Here is a 15,302-nt window from a genome sequence, read left to right as displayed (position 1 = left end):
AAGATGCAAAGTTCACATAGGCACATTCAACATGAATGGATGCTTTAGTCTTTTATGTTAATTTGAAGTAGATTTGTGACAATTTATTATAGTCTCTCACCATACTAATTCATTATACGGTGCATAGGTCCATTGACCATAATAGTGGTAGGCATATCTTCAACCCAAGATAGATACAAGGTTAAGGAGGCTGAGGTCTATTAAATATCAAATCAAGATAACTAATCGATAAGTAAATTGGATATTTTATGTTTTGTAACCATGTGGCTCTGAATTAAGTTTGTAACTATTTTCTTACCCTATTTGATTAATAATTGTAATGAGTATTTTTCCATCATCACCTCCTGCATTTGCTAAAGCATACATTTATTTGTTTCCTTCCTTGTATATGTGTAGAATCTGAATTGGCCTCTAATTTGTCCATTAATTCTAAATCTTATTTTGATTTGGAGTTGACTTTCCAATTCAATGTTTCTTTATTCCTTATTGGATTTAAAACAACTTCAGACTCTCCTTCAATAACCAACTTCTTGATACTAAGTTCCAAGATTAAGTGAAACTCTTATATTAATGCTTCAATTGCAGCCACATTGTTAGTGACCTTACCTAAACATTTTACTTGTTTGACTAACCTTTCTTGATTATCATCATAAATGATATAAATAAATCCTAAATTACCACAATTTCCCCCTGATGCCATTGGAAATGAAATGCAAACTAGGTGATTGAGAGGGGAGGGGTGGAAGGTCAATCAGGAACCACTTAAAACTTATCTTCTTTAATCAACTTTATTATGCTATCTAATTTACTTGCATGCATGAAACACAAATCAATAAAGTAACATCACCATAACACTTTGACACAAGATTGGTAACTAAGAAACCCTCCAACTAGAAGCTAAAATTGAGGTGGGGATGATTGATGTAACAACCAATATTACCTCTATCCCAAGCTATCTTAGGGTTTCTTTAGGTTATTCACTTCATGAAATAGGGCTTCTACTCACCCTATACTCTTTAGGACTCTATTCAAGAGGTCCCAAACCATTCAATTAGTGTCCATCAATTAGGTAGAACAAACATGCTTGCTAACTCACCAACACCATAAGTAACCCCAAATGTTCATTTGACTTCCCCAATGGATGATTTTTCATATACAAAGGTACTTGAACTTCTCTCAATGTCCTTAATCAAAATCAAACTTGAAACCCTAATCAAGTTCCAACTATGAAGCAAAAATTCAGTCAATACTTGTAACAGGGCTATAAGCAATTAGTTGACCAAATGAAGTAAAACTCTAATATTTTGTAAAAATCCTTTAAAAAGTTCAAAAAAACCACCAATCCAAACACCATTTTCAGAGACCTTAAGAATTTTTGGGGTCTAGGGTTCTCAATCTATCTGTACAGTACATGCACAAATATAGCCTTAAAATAATGGTTTTAAGGGTTTGACAAGGAGTTTGGGGCAAAGATGATTTTTACCACCTTAGTATTTGTCTCAATGCTTGCCACTAGAATTGGAGTTACTCCAGAACACCTTTTAACATGTTCCAAGTACTGGTGGAAGTATCACAATGTTTAACAACTCCAAATCCACTTGTCTACACTTTGATCCCTAACAAAGTTACTAGTACTTGCCTAAGGAATCACTTCAAAACTAGCTCCTTAGCATTCCAAGTCTCCATCTTCACTATTAAAAATGTACATGCATTTGTGTTCCAAATCCCAAAATGTCATACATAATCTATTATGGGAACTGGCCCTATGACCCCATTTTTGCAAATAACCTTATTCAGAACAGCAGGAGAATGGCCTCATATAGACTTATAATGAGTGATCCTAAATATTTTAGACAATTAACTCCTCTTTTTGGAAAATTTGAACAAAATGAAAGAAAACTTGTCAATGCTGGCATTGACAACATTGACAAAAATCGAGCAACGTTTACATCTTGTTGAGTTAGACCCTCAAAATTTCTCCAAAGGTAATAAAAATTTTCATAATGTCAAAATAGGACTTAAAACACCTAAATATGGCCTCAAAACCCTTATTTGTCCATTCTACCCTTCTAGGCCCCAAAACACCTAGTTTTGCCTAGTGAGTATCTAGAAGCAACTCTAACCTATTCGGGCTTGTCAAACCTAACACCCACATTCTTAGGACTATATGAATCCCTTTTATTCACCTAGTTGTGTGGCTAGTGCCAATATAAGCCAAAATCACAAAGGGATCCCTAGGTCTTCCTTAGCCCACCTAGGTGCCCCTGTACCATACTCCCCCATAGAGAGAAAGACATGTCACTCCTATAGACAAGAGGTTTGTGTTGATGAACAATTTTTTGAAGTCTCCTATAGAAATCCATGTGGCTTTGGAGTTTGGTTGGTGTCTCCACTTGATAAGGTGCTCCATGTACACCTTGTTCCTAGTGGCTCACTTGACTCTTGAGTTTAACACCCTTTCAACTTACAACTTGTTGGTGGAAGGTACTACTGTAAGTTCCAAATCATCCTACAGTCCTTCTCTACTATGAGTATCAATAGGCATGGGTCCTTTGAACTGAACTAAGTCTTACATATTAAAAATTAGAGATATGCCCAAATCTAATGGCAAATCAACCTTGTATACATTTTCTCTGTATTTTGTAATAATATTGCAAGGTCCTACTCTTTTCATCTGCAACTTAGTAGGTACACCTTTCTACAATCTTGCCTTGTTTAAGTGCAGCATGACATAATCTCCAATGGAGAACTTGATGTCCCTTCTCCTTTAATCTATTTTGGCTTTTAACTTTTGGGTATTGTCTTGGATGGTCTTCCTTACCTTCTATTGTATTTCCTTCATAGTTTGAGAAAAATCATCAGCATGCCCACTTCTATATTACATGCTTCCAAGATCTCTCAACTCCCATACACCTCTAGGATGCATTCCATAGACAATTTCAGTTGGACTTCTCCCTATGGTCCTATTCTTATTATCATTATATGAATATTCAAATTGGGAAATAACCATATCCCATGTTTTCCCATACTCCTTAGTTAGGTGCCTTAAGAGATTACCTAGCACTTTATTGACCACTTGAGTCTAACCATCAATTTTAGGATGGTATGCTGATCCAAATGATAAGTTTGTGCCAAGTCTTCTCCACAAGGTCTTCCAAAAGTGACTCATGAATTTCACATGCCTGTCTGAAACTGTACTCAATGGAAGTCCATGAATCCTCATAAACTCTTTGAATAATAGGTGTGTAATTTCACTTGCATTATTTGTAGTTTTACATGGTATAAAATGTCCCATCTTACTAAACTTGTCAACAACCACATAGACACTATCACACCCCTATGTTGTCTTGGGTATACCTAGTATGAAATCCATGCTAACACATTCCCATGGCCTTTTAGGGACTGGTAAGGGTTGATAAATACTTGCACTACTCATCCCTACATTAGCTTTCATACACACCATGCATTGTTCGACATACTTAGTCACATCTCTTACTAGTTTAGGCCAATAGTAGAATCTTTGGACCAATTCTAAGGTTTTGCTTACACCAAAGTGTCCACATAGACTCCCATTGTGTTTCTCCTATATTAGGTTATCTCTTATTGATCCCCTTGGCACACACAACTAATTACCCTTGAAGAGAAATCTACTTTGTAAGGTAAACTCAAAAAAATTTCTATGACAGTGGTTCTCCAAATCATAGCATACCTTGTATGCCTCTAGGTAAAAGTACAAAGCTATGTCACCTTTCAAGCTAAGTTATTAGAATGACTAAATATGAGTATTTCAATCTAAAATTCAATTTTTTTAAAAACATATGATCTAGATAAATTCATTCTAGCTATGTTATATATGGTCTCACACTTTTCCAATTAGAAATGTCTATTAAATGCATGTCTTAAATTAGTTTGTATCAAATTACTAAAGAAATAAAATTATTTCAGAAAAGTGGCATTTTAATAACTCTTACTATTTTTTATCATTTTTTTAATAACATATAAACACCATTTTACAACTACATATTTTAACACTCAAAAAGATGTTGGTTTTGAGAAAGAAAAAAAAAATTAAATCAGATCAATTTTTTTTAAAAAATTATATAAATTTCTAGAGGAGAGAGTTGTCCTCTAGAATATATAATTTTTCTCCTAGTTAGAATAGATTTGTTTTGAAAAATGTGGTGGGAGATGAAAACTATCAATTTCAGGTGAGTCAACATTTCAATCTGTATAAAAGAGAAAACATAGGTCTAAAGCCAATTTTTATTAAATTTATTGTTCTAGATGTACATGTTATCTATAACATAGTCTAAGATGAAAGTTAAATAAGTTTATTTTCATATAGTTTTGTGGTGGGAACTAGAACCCTAATTTTCAACATTTTTTCAGCACCTAAAATATTATCTATAAAAATTAGGAAAATATATCAATTCTTATTCCAAATAATTATTGAAAATTATAATCCTAAAATTCATCCATTTCTACACATTTCATTAGTTTACTTCATTTCCAAATTCAAAATAATAATACCAATTTTATGTCATTATAGGTGAACATTTATACTTTTGTTAGCCTTTTCCTTTACAAAAGGGTGACACAGGTTTGTGCTTTTACCCTTCTATAAAGTCTTCATCCTCCTTATAGAGACTCTTAAAGCTCTCTATTCCAATACTATGTAGCTGAACTTCTTGGACAGTCAACAACCTCCTGCTCAAGGCATCTGCTACCTTGTTCATCTAGCATTTCTTGTGCTTAATTGTAAAAGTGAATACCTACAAGTACTCCATCCACTTCAAGTTCATATTACTCAACTTTTCTTGAGTGTTGATGTAGCTTAAGGCTCAATTATTAGTAAATACCAAAAATTTGTTGCAAAATCGATAGAGTCTCCACTTCCTAAGGGATTGAACTAGAGCATAGAGTTCAAGACCATAGGAATAATATTTATTTTTGGCCTCATTAAGGTTTTCACTAAAGAAGGTTACTAGCTACCTTCTTAACTCAACACTCCCCATACTACTAGGTCACATGCATCACATTCTAGGGTGAATAGATTTTCAAAGCTAGGTAGTTGCAAAATAGGTTAGGTAGGTACTTGTTTCTTGAGTATCTCAAATGATTTTTCAGCTTCTCAGGTCCATCTAAACTTGGACTTGACTCCACCCTTTATGGTATCTGGAAATGGTACAAATATACCACTAGAATTTCTAATAGACTTCCTATAGAATTGAGAAAGACCATGAAAACTCCTTACCTCAATAGATGTAGTAGGTGGTGGCCAATTAAGGATTGAAAAAGCCTTCTCTTGCTCCATCTTTAGGGTCCCCTTAGACACAACAAAGCCTAGGTACACAAGCTCTTTCTTGAAGAAGTCACACTTCTCAAGGTTGATAGTAATCATTTCCTTGTGAATTCTCTACAATACTACCTCCACATGCTTGATGTGTTCCTCCTTAGTTTTGCTAAAGATGAGTATATTATCTAGATACACCACCAAAAATATTCCTATGAATTATTTAAGCACCTCATTCATGACCCTCATGAATGATATAGGAGAATTAGATAGACCAAATGGAAGCACTAGATATTCACAGGGCCTATCTGTGGTTTTAAATGTTATCTTCCATTCATCTCCCTCCTTAATCTTTATTTGGTGGTATCTTCTCTTCAAGTCCAATTTGGTGAAGTACAATTATCCTTTAGGGTTATCCACGAGATCCTCAATCCTAGATATGGGAAACCTATACTTGATTGTGATCCTATTTTTGGATCTTGATTCCTTGCATAATCTTCACTTTCCTCCTTTCTTGGATACTAACACAATAGGGATTGCACAAGGTCTTATACTCTTTTGAATTAGATCATTGTCCATTAATTATTACACTTGTCTTGCCACTTCAAAGTTTTAGTCTTGAGTAAGCTTGTATGCTACTTTGTTAGGTAGGGATCCACCAAGAACAAAGTCAATTTGGTGGCTTATGACTCTTCTATGAGGTAGGGTAGTAGGAGCTCCATCACTTACTATATCCTTGGATTTTTGAAGCAATGCTTGTACCTCATTTAATAATGTCTCTTTGACTATATTGTCTTCTCCTTTGGACTTTAATACTACTGCATAACCCTGGCCCTCCTCATCCATGAGGTCCTTGACAAATTATGTTCCACTACACAATAAGATAGTTGGCATTTTGAACTATGATTTATCTTCTTCCAATAGGAACTGGATCTTAAAGGTTCTTCCATCCTTCTTAAATGAGATGGAATTTTCCCTTCCATCATATACTACTTCTCTATCAAATTTCTAAGGCATTCCTAATAGAAAATGGCAAGCATCCATGGGTAGGATGTCACACAACAATTTGTCTTTATACCTTTCTATAGAAAATTCCACCCATGTCTTTTCATTTACCAATATACTTTGAACCTTATTGAGCCAAGTAACTTTATAGGTATCCACATAAGGTATTTTAATAAACTTGAACTTATTGGCTACCTCCTCTGATATTATGTTGTTAGTAGATACAGAGTCTACTAACACCTTACATACCTTCCCTAAGATCTTACATCTGATCCTAAATAGAGCCCTTCTATTCTTTGGTTCATTAGGGGTTGGTTTCTTAATCACTATCCTTCTAAATATAAGGTTGTTACCCTTCTCTGATTATATGTCTTCCACTTTATTCTCATTTCTATAGTTGTCCACTTGAGCATATGCTATCCTCTTGTCATGGTTAGAAAAAGAGGGCTTATTAGGGCATCTATATGCTAGATGACCTAGTTATCCATAGTTTTAGCACTTTATAGTGGTAAAATAAGAGATATTCCTACTTGATCCTCTACCTCTATTTGAGCCTCCTTGGTTACCCCTTCCTTTGTCATAATCTCCTCTAGGAGTTACCTCATTGCCTTGCTCAGTTAATTTAGTCTCACCTTGCTTCCTCTGCTCATTTCCTCTCCCTTGGTATCCTCCTCTTTGTCCTTTTTGATCTTTGCCTCTTCCTATTTCTTTGAAGTTGGAGTCTCCTTTCTTCTAGTTCTTTTCTTCCACCTTTAGGGCTACTTGATGAAACCTTTCAAGAGTGGTAGGTGTCCACAAACTAAGATCCTCTTGGACATTCTACTTAAAACCACAAAAATACCTAGCCACCTTTATTGGCTCCTCTTCTTTCTTCTTGGATGTAAGGATCAATATCTAAAACTCCTCTATATAATAGGCCACATCTAAATCTTTTTGTCTTCATCCTTGTCTTCTTTTGTGAGGTTGGATTTCAAAGTCTTCTCGTAGGAAGTTCTCCTTCAACTTGGTAACCATGGCACTCCACTTGGCTATATGATTATTTCTCATGACGATCCTCTCATCTTTTACATACTTCCACCATGTTTAAGATGAGCCCTTCAGTCTTGACTTAGCCACTTTGACCTTTTTGTTCCTCTGATACCCCTTCACACTCAAAATGGTTCTTCATACAATCCAACCAATCCATCATTACATCTATATCCATCTTTCGTCTAAAGAGTGGTACACCCTCCAAAGATTTCCCTCCCAAGGATTTAGTACTTTTCAGGTAGGGTTCATTATTCAAGACAAGATCTAGTTCAAGTACAACATCCTCTTCTATTACCTCCTTACCATTCTCAATGTCTTCTTCTTCCTTCATTTTAGCTGCATCGACAACTTCATCAAAATTTGTCTTCACTTCTACCAATGCTACTTCAAGGAGTCTATTTTTCTCATTTTGTTTATCAACTTCTTTGGCTAGTTCTGTATTAGTCACTATGCTAGACTCACCTACTAACTCTCCAATAGCTGCAGGCATACACCACTTCCTAAGTTCTCAACTTCCTCTGATACCACTCTAATGTAACAACCAATCTTACTTCTACCCCAATATCTCTTAGATTTTCTTTAGGTCATTCACTTGACCAAATAGAGATTCTACTCACCCTATACTCCTAAGGACTCTATTTAAGAGGTCCTAAATGATTCAATTGGTGTCCATCAATTAGGTAGAACAAACATGCCTGCAAACTCACCAACACCACAAGTAACCCCATATGTTTATTTGACTTCCCCAATGCATGTTTCATCATCTAGGAAGGTACTTGAACTTCCTTAAAGGTCCTTAATAAAAATTATACTTGAAATCCTAATCAAGGTACAACTACAAAGAAAAAATGCACTCAAAATCTTGTAATAGGGCTACAAGCAATTAGCCCTCAAAATGAAGTAAACCTATAATATTTTGCAAAAATTCATAATAAGGGGTCAACAAAACCACCAATATACACACCCTTTTTGGATACCTTAATAATTTTGGGGCTCTAGGGTTCCCAATCTATTCATACATTATGAGCACAAGTTTAGCCTTAAAACAAGGGTTTTAATGGTCTGGCAACTAGTCTGAGGAAAAGATGGTTTTTCCCACCTCAAGAATTTTCTCAATACTTTCCACTAGGATTGGGGTAACTCCTCAACACCTTATAACATGTTCCAATCTCTGGTTTAAGTATCACAATGTTCAGCCACTCCAAATCTACTTGCTTTGCACTATGATCCCTAACCAAGTCACTAGGACTTGCCAAGTGCATCACTTCAAAAATAACTCCTTAGCATTCCAAGGCCTGACCTTCACTATAAAAATGTACATGGATTCATGCTCAAAACTCAACAAGGTCATACAAAACCTATGGTGGGAAGTGACCCTATGACCCTATCTTTTTAAATAGCCTGATTCAAAACAATAGGCTAGTGGAAACCAAAATAATTTACTCAAGCTCCAAAGATCTATAAAAATGAAAAAAAAAGAGCACAAAAAATATCAAATTAACATAATTTAACACTTATAATATAGAAAAGTCAAAGTCTAATCCCTATACAAGCCAAGAACACTCAAAAACATTAAATTGTTACTAAGAACTTGATGCTTAGTCCATACAATCCAAAAAATAATCCCTCCAACCCCTTCAAACGATTGATAATGGCCCCATATAAGATTACCATGAGCCTTCCTAAGTATTTCAGATAGTTATCTCCTCTTCTTAGAAAAGTTGCACAAAATGCAAGAAAAGTTGTCAGTGTTGTCATTAACAACAACAATTGAGCAACTTTTACACCTTGTTGAGTGAGACCATCAAAATTTCTCCAAATGAAATGAAACTTTTCATAAGGTCCAAATAGGACATAAAAAAACCTAAATATGACCTCAAATCCCCTATTTGACCACTGTACCCTTCTAGGCCCCAAAACACCTAGTTTGACCAAGTGAGCAACTAGGGTCAAACCTAACACCCACAGTCTTAGGACTACATGAGTTCTTTTTATTGACCTAGTGGTCTAGCTAGCACCACTACAAGCTAAAATCTCAAAAGGATCTTAAGGTCTTCCTTAGCCCTCCTAGATGGCCCTGCACTAATGACACCCACAATGCTTCACTACTGTAGTAATAAATTTGGATTGTTAAGACTTTAAAAAATCACTTATGGTGATATACTTAGTTAATAAAGAGGACTACTAGGTTGACCTTGTGAAATTATTTATACAATATAATTAAATATGTACTCTATTAGGAGTTTCTACAAAGGACTGTTAGGTCCACCTTGTTAAAAGATTTGGAACTAATGCACTTATTAGAATGAATTGGTTTATTCATCTCTGCTATGAAAGTATGTTTTATAATGAAGGTCCTTTGAAGTAAACCAATCACCTAGCTATGATAGATGAGTCTCTACCTTTCCTTTATGCTTCTTATAGCCTTCTAAATTCTCTATTTTTCCATATTCACTTGTATGCAATGTTCTTCAACACATAGTACATTATTTTGATAATCAAAGTAACTTATATTTATATCTATCCAAATAATTATATTAATAGGTTGGCTACAACTTGAATAGTTTCAAAAATAATTACCTAGACAATTTAGTGGTGATGCTCATGCCCAAAAGCTTACATAGGTGATATTGTAGACACTCGGGTAACATTGTGAACTTGACAAAATCTACCACTTAGTTGATAATGGATGTGTGATCCATACTGATGACTCAACAACCTTGGCTAGCTTGTTCCACACTATTATAGGTTCTCAATTTTTATTCTGAAATGAGAATGGTTACTGACTCAATTTACACTATGTTGGGAATTTTTTTTGCATGAGGTCAAAAACAAGAATCCATAGCGTAATTCCTCTCTTGAAAAGAATATCTTTTAAGGATCCACTCCAAGGTTCAATGTTTGTCTTGCGACATACCAAAATCTACTTAGTAGAAGATAAATGTGAGTGTTCATGAGGAGCCCTTTGCTAGTTCTAAAAAATATCTTACCTTGGTATTGAAGTAAAATCTATTTGCTGTCTCAAAATTTCACATGAAAAGAACAATATTTTTTTGTTTTTTTCATTTTTCATTGAATGCAACTCTAACAATGCAGCTACTATGAGGTCCTACTCTAACAGGGGGGTTAGTAAAGAAAATAAGGAAACTGGAAGAAAAATAACATGAAATCAAATGACCCTGAAATTGAAATTCCTAAATGGACATAAGCCATAGAACACAGCATGCTGCGACTTAAATGTTTGAAGAAATTGGCAGGAAACCAATGAAAAAAGGAGTAGTGGTTCTTAGAATCCATTGATGTAATCATCAGTGAGAATCTTTAACAAATTGAATGATGTTTCACTTTTCATCAAATCACAAGGACACAGAAAGTGCACTTATGGGAGACAAAAAGCTATGTAGACACAATTGGGTGATCTCTTCTCAAGCTCATTACATTAGGGGAATTCATATATCTATAGAAAACACTAGAACTAAAAGATTGCACATCCATAAAAAATGCAATAAACCTTTGGCTCAATCACAATCTCATGAATAAAATCCACAAAACAATGACACATTTAGGCAAGAATAACTACACTCTGAATGCTAACACCAAAAGCATAATTTTATTTCATAATAATGGTGGCCCTTTTTACATTTTAAAATGGGGTATTTATAAGAAATCATCTCCTCAATTTGTGTTGAGAGTGAGAGATATCTTGATGCAATAAAATGCTTTTAAAACATTTGAAAAAACTATATATATACAAACTGACAATCTAACCGGTGCTTAGGGGGACTCCATCCATATTTTATTCATTAATTAGATGCACGAGCCCTTTACATGTCAAAAAAAATGAAAGCATGAGAGAAAAAGTAGGAGGAAGCCATCAATCGAAATAGAAGTGCATGGAGGCATCAAAAAAATAAGCCGTCCCTTCACTAGGCATGTGTCAGAGTTAAATTGTCATCAGAATGCGTTCTTGATGCATGGAAATTTCTATTTTTTGAACTAGCAGTCAACTATCAGTGTACCTCTAAATTGTGGACCTATGGAGCTATGTACCTATGAACTTGCAAACCCATGGAGTTGCAGACCTCGACGAGGTCAAAAATCTAAAAAATTTACGAAGTGTTAAAATTAAAATTTGGGCATTTGGGTTTTGCTCGTCTTTATCCTAAAGATATGTTCAAATGTTTGCATTTGAATTTTTCTATAATATTAGTAATCTTAGTAGCATCTGAAAGATCCAAAGCCTCATACTTGTCTTTGAACTTCTATTTGTAGTTGTCCACCTCAATTTTAGTTTCTACAAAATCTTTGAGTTTCGTGTCCAACTCTGACAGTGCTTCCTCTGTTCTAAAGGCATGTCTGATGTTTTCATCAGTAGCTACTTCCTCTAAAGTTTTGCTGAAATTTTCCACAACTACCTCAACTAGCAATAGTTTCTCTCGTTCGTCATCTTCAAAAATGTCCAAGCATGCATCACTGTACAACCATTCTGCTTCCAAAATTTTCTCTCAAGCTTGATCCTTGAGCCTATGTATCTCATCATGCAATTTTTCCATCACTTTATTTCAATCTACAATCTTTTCTATCCAATCATATATCATGTCTAACTCTTCTCTGATATATACATCAATTAGAATGTGATACCTTTTCCCGTTTATGGCTTGTAGAGTTTGTAAGTCCTTGCTCCATGCCCATATCTCATCCATAATACTAAAGTCTTGCCTCAAAATTTCCATGATCTTATTAACATTTTCTTGTGTAGCATGCAATAACTTTAAACTTCCTATGATTATAGTAACACCTTTATCCTCAAGGCTTTCTTCCCAATCCTAACAAGCTCTCAAAAATGGACTAAGTCATACACCTTCTCCTTCTCTAAGAATGGTATTCAAAGTCTCCTCAGGGTGTTCAAAATCAAGAGGACCGATAACTTCAGCTAAATATCCCTTTAAAATCTCAACTTGCCTTTGAAGTGTTCTGATTTCAATCTCATCCTATTCCATATGGCTGAGAACCTCCTTGACTCCTAGAGTCATCATATGTTAGGATGTATCCTGTGTAGGCTTTCCTAACATGATATCTTTCACTTCAGAGTCCTCAAGACTAATAGCTTTATCATTTGTACCTTCTGAAGGGTGAGCCACTTGTGCAAATAAATCCTAGTTTTGTGTAGTAGTAATGAATGCAAATGGTGTTGCATCATTTAGTAGAGATTTAGGTTTGTTTGAAATCTCTGCAATGTCACAAATATCATCCTCTGTAGTATGGAATTGATGCTTGGGAATTCTCATTATCTCCTTCTGAAACCATCTTGGGATATGTCTTTCTATAACCTTGGTTCTAGATAATGAAGGGGCATGTTCAATCTCCTTTCCTCTATCACTATTCCTCGGAGTCTCCTATTGTGAGGGTTCTTATTCTGTAGTCTTAGTTTATGTAGATCCCATAGTTTGATCCTCAACTTCCTAAGAAGGTTGTTGTATACATTCTACTACCTGTGCCTCTTTTGATAGCTCATCAGTAACCCTTGGTTTTGGTTCTCCTTGTAATGACAATTCCTTCTAAACATGTTCTTCTAAATTGGGAGATGGAGGTGCTACTAAAACCTTATATACCATCATAACCTGTGGTGAAGATGGGGGAGTAAGATGAGGACCTTGTGTCTCAGGTGGCATCATCATCCAATCTTGCTATTGAAGTTCACCTATAGGAGTATCTCTAATCTTATCTCCAACTAATTCTATACCCACTAGCATGAAATAAAAATTTGGGATGGAGAGAACATCATCACCTAACTCCCTCTGCTCATTCACCCATCATTGCACTTCATCTTTCAAAGAAGATATTTCTACCATTTTAGCTTGGGTGGGTTGTGGGGTATTTGTTACACTCTTCCATCTTTCCAATTATGTGGCTTCGGCCAGCCAAGTTCTCCTTTGTAGAGGCACTTGCTCCTCCTCTTCATCTAACTTTATTTCCCCCTCATCTAATTCTTCCTTAGGAATGGTTTCAGGAACAAATAGATTAGGCACTAATCTTTTACAAACTCTTTGCCTCTTGTTCATTCTAACCTTGATCCTCTTTTATTTTTGTGGAACCATAGGAGAAGCAGGTTCTTTGTGTACAAGATGAATGGATGTATCTAAAATTTCTCCCTCTTCTTGTTGACTTAACAAAATAGGAGGTAATGGAAATTCAACCTGGATATGAGAAGTTCCAAAATCTTGGGGCTCCTGGGGACTGGATTCCTATCACTGTGAAGAGGCCTATCCTTCAACATGGTTTATTTGAATCCTCTAAGGAGAGGCTCTCTTCCTCTTTTCCTTCTTCTCCTTTGAAGGATGGTAGTATCCCACTAGACATTCAAGATGATAGACTGTTTCTAGCCTGATAGGAGACTAGAGTGCAAAGATAGGATTGTGACTTTCTTCCCCTTTACCCTTTCTAGGAAAGCATGTGCATGGAATATCACTGTATCTAGAATTGGATGAAGTGGAAAGGGCTTTTTTTAATCCAACTCTTTGTCATTATGATGACATGTCTCACTCGATGATTAATATCATCTCCTTCCTCTCTATCAATTTATGCATTCAGGATGGGCCTCTCACCAACTTTATCTGTATTGAATAAGGGATCTAGTAGCTCCTATGAGTCTTGTAGCCTTATCTCATTTGGCATGGTCAAATGGAGAGCCTTTTCTGCTAAATACAAAGTCATTCTACAATAGTCTCTGATATGAACATCGTAGTCATTTGTAGCATTCATCCAATGATCTTTAATGGTTTCCTTGTGGTAGAACTCTTTTCCTACCAAGTTTTCCACTTTACCAATATTGTTGAAGAATGGTTGGGGAGAGTTATATTCTTCAAGAGGATAATTCTCCCATTCCCACTCGAAAGTTAGGATATCTTGCTTTCTCTTTACTTGGTATACTCCTATTACAAAAGGAAAATCCCAACAAGGCCTCCATTGTCTTTTGATCCTTTCATAGGCTGACTCAATCTGCCGAGAAATTTCCATCAGAACCAATTTTTCACTTAGGTACCTTGGGAGTTTCTTTGGATGGATGGATGCACCACCAACCCAAATGTATGTGAATGACTAGAACTAGATTAAATATGCACCAAGAGCTATGATTTGTGTCTTGGCTTCATCGGACAATATCTTCCCATAATCCCCTTCAATGAATTGAATGATGGAAAAGATGAAGGCATCATTCACAATTCTGTACTCCTTGCTCTATAGTGAGAGCTTCTTCTTCACAAGCTAAGGATAGACTATATATGACCATGCATTAAGATCCTGCATACTGCCCTTCTTGTACAACCTAGGATAGTCAGTTGCCCTTGCTACAAGTAGATATACCACATAAGAAGTCATATAGAACTTCTTCTTTTCCTTCACTATTTGCAACTGGTCACACAAGTTCTCACTAAGTGTGGTGGCCCAATCCAGTGGCATCTTTGTGTGTTTGATGGTCTCAATGAAGTTGACCATGAATGGAGGGAGATGACCCACTGCCGAAAATCCCATAACTCTGCTCAGGAGAATGATTGAATATCCAATGTCATCCTTCATGTATCCCCAAGTCATATGCACTTTGGTGATTGTCTTCCCCTGAGGTGACTTCTCAATGAATTATGAGGAATATATGATGTCGATGGCCTCCTAGTAATGATCTTTATGCCACCTCTTAGTTGCTTCATATGAAAGCTTGATGAACTGATTGAATCTAGGTAAATTGAAAACCCTCTCAATATTATCAGGTCATAGATCCAAGACCACTTCCCCAATGATGCTCTTTACAACCCTTTCATTAGGAACAAAAAGTCAAGATAGGGTCATAATCAATTCAACTGACTGCATGATCTTGGGATGTAATGCTACATTTACTAATCCAAAATGGATTAAGGAAGATCTTAAGGATGACCTTTAAGTTGGATTGTTACAAACTCTTAAGAACTCTCCCAAGTTCGTG

Source organism: Cupressus sempervirens, chromosome 9 (genome assembly GCF_028749045.1).
Source record: "Cupressus sempervirens isolate cs-2001-9-10 chromosome 9, ASM2874904v1, whole genome shotgun sequence".
NCBI lineage: Eukaryota > Viridiplantae > Streptophyta > Pinopsida > Cupressales > Cupressaceae > Cupressus > Cupressus sempervirens.
This window is presented reverse-complemented; position numbering follows the sequence as displayed.